This window comes from Cyprinus carpio, unplaced genomic scaffold, assembly GCF_018340385.1.
Source record: "Cyprinus carpio isolate SPL01 unplaced genomic scaffold, ASM1834038v1 S000006594, whole genome shotgun sequence".
NCBI lineage: Eukaryota > Metazoa > Chordata > Actinopteri > Cypriniformes > Cyprinidae > Cyprinus > Cyprinus carpio.
Genome location: NW_024879243.1, coordinates 37663 through 42954, shown reverse-complemented (window position 1 = coordinate 42954; position 5292 = coordinate 37663).

Below are 5292 nucleotides of genomic sequence, written 5' to 3'. Positions count from 1 at the left end.
TTCATTCTTCTAATGATGTAGCAAGTACATCGGGTGTTATGGGAAGTGCTAATTAATGCAGCCTAAAAATCCTTTAACGGATTCCTTTAACAAAAGTCTGCTTTTGTTGTCACGGAGAGAAAAGCTACTGGATGAAGTGCTTCATGGATTATTAAATAAATCTGGATGCAGCCTTGTGTGGTAAAAGGTCTCCAGCGTGCATGTGTGTATAGCGCTGTTTTAATTGAATCATGTTGCAAAATAGACCAAATGCAGTGTAATGTTCAACAAAGGCAGAAAATCACAAACTGCTCGTCTGAATTTATTTATTATATATTTAGACAATGAAAACAATGTTTTATTTATTTATTCATTTATTAAAGAAAGGTAGGCCTAATTTGCAGATTTTATGTTACCATTCATTCTGACTTTTTTCTCAGAATTGCGATATATGAATGGTAGCGTAGAACGAGAAACAAGGGACTGCTGCATTATTTGCCTCACAGAAACCTGGATCTCTGCAGTGGTTCCAGACTCAGCCATCGAGCTTACGGGGTTCTCCGTGCACACTTCGGACAGAGCGAAAAGAGCTCACAGGGAAAAGCAGAGGTGGGGAAGTTTTGTTTCTTTATCAGCTTTCAGCTTCGTGGTGTGATGAAAGGAACCTACACTCTATTAAATCCTTTCTCTGCTCCCCTGATCTTGAATTTCGCCATAGCGCTTCTGTGTCGAACCATTCGGCTACCGCAGGAATTCACAGCAATGTCATAATCACCGCTGTTTACATTTCCCCCTCAAGCCAACACAGACCAGGCACTCACTGGGAACTGTATGGGAATATAAGTTGGAGCAGGAACACCTGGGCGTACCACCAGATGCAAGCGTTTGATTGTTATGGGGGGGGGGACTTTAACAAAGCCCCAAAAGTTCAGGGAAAAACACATTAGCTCCGGGAAAAATATTTTTCAACACATCACCATCAACAGCGTGGTGATCGTGTACTGGACCTACTACTCTCCTTTCTGGGGCCTACAAATCTCTCCCACGCCCACCTTTCCGCAAATCGGATCATTCTTCCATTCTGCTGCTGCCTGCTTATAGGCAGAAACTGGAACGGGAAGCACACGCCCTCAGGACAATTCAGTGCTGGTCGGACCCATAGATATACATAATAAAGGCTAGATGTCTCGTGCGCACTGCTGGCCAATGGAGGTCGACGTCTGCACCTGGCGGATCTTGCCACAGGCAGCTCGCTCACTCATAACATTGTGTTTTAATGGTGCATCTACTTTTTAAATGACCATAACTTGCTCAATTTTCTACCGATTTTCAAACTGTTTGGTTTGTAACTAAACGTCAGCGATGGACTATGACATGCATAACTTATGAATAAATAACCAGGACTTCATTGAAAATAACATTACAGAAACAGATAGGTGCAATGAATATTACTAAACGCACAAGGTATTGATGTTAAAGCAATATAAAGGCTAATAAAACTCAGGGTACAGAATGGCAAAATGCGATATAGATAGATATATATATAGTATATATATATATATATATAATATACTATTTTTTATAATATTAATATTAATTATATAAAACATTTGAATTATTAGTTTATTTGAACTTATTCAGGGATTGGGCCATTATAGGCTTTTCCATCGACATTGCACTGTGCGTACCTCAGAGATCACACGTTCCCAGATCCATTTTTGCATACCATCAAATGCCCGATTCTCTTTTCGAAAGCTGATGATGAGACCCTGTAGATTGTTTCTTTAGAAACAATCAGAATAATTGTGTGAAGTACTGCACACAGAGTTATAGAGGCTAGGGAATATGAAATTATTGTTTTCTCTTCTGCCCCAGATAACGAGCCATCTCAACGGACCACATTTCAGCCCTCTAGGTCACGTTGATATGGACTTTAGAAACACAACTGAGCCCAAGCACCATGGTCTTGTGAAGGCTGTGTGCAAAAGCAGATCAATATAGAAAGAAAATAGGAGTACTTTAGGACCATTTTATTTGCCAAGGTTCTGCTGCTCATGTGTTTTTGGAAAATGCCCTATCGAAACTCCCTATAGGCACTTTTGGCTACCCAAAAGCATACTGACAATAAACGGCTTACCTGTGTGGCAACCTCTTGGTGTACAAGCATAATCCTGCTCTCAAATGAAAGGTAATACTCTGTGTTTCTTGTAGATTATTTGGATTGTATGTCAGGGGTTCTGATATAGAATAACTACACAAAATATGGAATATAATTTAACGACTAAAGGTCTGATTTATTTTTTTTTAAAACTATTATCAAAAGTGCCATTTGCAATAAAAAAAAAAAAAAAAAATAGATACAAGATTCCCCTTTACAAATATAATAAAAAAATGCTGCATGTGAAATCCCCACCCTATACTACTGTGGAGGACAGAGATAAAAAAATGACCCGCAAAAAACATCGCTTGGGCTAATGCCTCTTTAAAAGGACGGTTTTATTGCGCTTCTGTCGCATGTTGTTGCTCTGTAAGGTAAGGGTAAGTCATGTTTAGCGATTGGGGGCCAGGCTTTCTTTTAGCTTAAAAAACAGGGACAGCACTAATGTTAACAGCGTATGGTGGTTGGCTGTCGCCGATGTGCTCCCCGAGAACAACACATCCTCTGACCCTATCCTCTTCCGTAACAATGTAATGACCTCTAGCAGTTTGATGGGCTGGTGGGCTGTGATCAATGGTACTTGATTGCCTGACTAATGTCCCACTCGGCTGCCCTGACGACCCCTCACGGTGCCTTCGGATGGAAATCACCCGACCTCCATTGTGTTTTAAAGATGTCAGCATGTTATAGCGCTGGGTCGCTTGAATGGCAGATGCAGGTCGTCGGCACTGCGAAGACATCACAGAACAGCTTTATTCAGGGCCCGTCCGCACAAACGATCCAGAATTTGAGTTAGTATGATAATATCAGAATAATATAAATAAATAGTCATTAATAAGGATGTGCGAAATTAAGGGAACACTTCGTCTCTTTTCTTTTGACTATCGTGAGATGGTTTTCTCCCAAATGTTTGACTAATTGGCACTATCGGTTATAGTCAAAATCACTTTCAACGTTAGAGGTCATCCTTTACCTGAAATGTACACGAGAGCTTTGTCACACAATATCACCCGAAGCCGGATGGGGAGGTAGCTGTGGTCATGTGTACTAGGGGCAGGAATGTCTCAGCAAACGGGTATGGAAGATCTTCTCCTCCTGCTGAAGAGGACAGATCTACAGAGACTAACCGGCTTGTAGAGTTCTCGATGACAGCTGGTAGGGGACTCTGTGTCATCCTGTGTTGCCGTAACATTTGCCCTGCCTGCATGTGTTTTTTGAAAACACCCCACACCGGGCTCCTCATCATGCTTCCTAACGATTTACTTGTACTTGAACTGGCGCATTAGGGTTATAATTCCAGCCACCTTAAAAAAAAAAAAAAAAACACAGAATATATGAGTTCATAGTACACAGATATTCAAAAAAAACAACATGCGTTAAAAAATGTTTGATGCTTAAAAAAAAAAAAAAACCAAAAGGAAAATTTAGAACTCTCCACCCCAGAATGATCTTTCCATATAATATTAAGTTGAATGACATTATCATACAATTCAGACTGTATCAGTGGTGAAAACACAACAGCATACATTTAAGAAAATTGTTAAGGGCTTTGTCACATTATAAAATGCAAAAAGATGGTTTGTGGCTCTGGACAAAATGGCTCTTTTGATTGTAAAGGAGTGATTGCCTACCCCTGGGGTTAGTTTCAATGTCCACGCATGTTTTATTCATTCCCAATTATGAAGCGCCGACGGAGGAGCCAGTGAGATATTTCTCAAACTTTTTAACACAGCGTACACCTCAAACTTAATTTGGGACGCTTAGCCTACTAACACCATCATAGACCCTTTCTGGGTACCACCAAGATAAATGATTTAATATAACAAGCCACATGATGCTCTCGATTTGTTTTTGCATTCATCATGTAAACACTCACAACATCATGTTGAGGTACATCCTGAGACAAGTCCATGCAGGATGTCCGTCCGCTCTTCTAGAGGGGTTGTGTGCTTTCTGTTGACTACCAGCTAAATAAAAGTAAAGCAAGTTTGGAGAGTCTTCAAATGTGCTGTAATAAAAACAACACATTATATAACTTGCTAGAAACAAAAAACTAAAGTTGGACATTTAAAATCACATATGTGATATCTCAAATCTTATACAACTTGAATTATTGTTGGGTCAATGCTCACAACTTCCCTTTGAGCATGAACTGGTAAATTGCAAAATGGTTGGCACAACAACCTCTAAAGCCGGGACATTCTGCCCCGTTCTGTCAAAGTCCTCAATCCTGAAGTGCTCACGGCAGAGGCATTGGTCCTTTCAGAGACAATACAAACCGTTCCCTTCTTAGGGCAAGTGTCCCACTGCCTCCTCAGCTTTCCGGTTCTTTGAAAACCTTAAAAACGTTGAGAACATGTACCCAGTATTTTTTTTTTTTTTTTTTTTTTTTTTTTTTTTTTTTTTTTTTGTTTAGATTGCACTAGGTTGCTAACTCACTGAAGCTCACGGAGAAAGACCTGGGTTGGCAGGTCTTTTTAGGCCCCTTTTTTTTTTCCTTACTGTCAAACATTAACACAGGTCAGGACACCTTAATTTTTGTATGTTTGGGGTAATGGGATGTATGAATTGGGTGTGTGCATGTCTGCATCATGTATGGATTTTAGAATAAGACCACCACACCTAAACGAGTTATAAAAAGGGTGTCCAAAAGAAAACCTTCTGTGATTGTGTCAACAAACTTGTAAAAAACTTTGGGTCAGCAACAATCGTGTATACTATTATGTCATAGCCCCGCTGTTTCCTGTGTAACATACCGTATTGGACACACTCCACGCGTCACGAAGAGTTCCAAATAATAATAATCATAATATTGTCAAGATTATCTCAGGTGAAAGGGTGGATCCACGGGCCCTCTCGTTTTGAAGATGGCGAATTGGAGCATCTGTATGCCGGCACAAAGCCTCTTCCTTCCTATAAGCCAGCAATGTCCTGTAATCAATATGTAAGATGTTTTTTAATTTAATTACACAAACCGATTGCAAAGCATGTGCCATCTTCTTAAGTTATATTAAAAGAAAGAGTCAATTCTGCCTCTCCCACTGATAAAATTTGCTGGGTAGATCTAACTGTAACTACTAGCTCTCACTCACAGCCAGCTAATAATAACTAACGTACAACCCCCCCCACCCATCCAAAAAGACTGTTAATTTTTT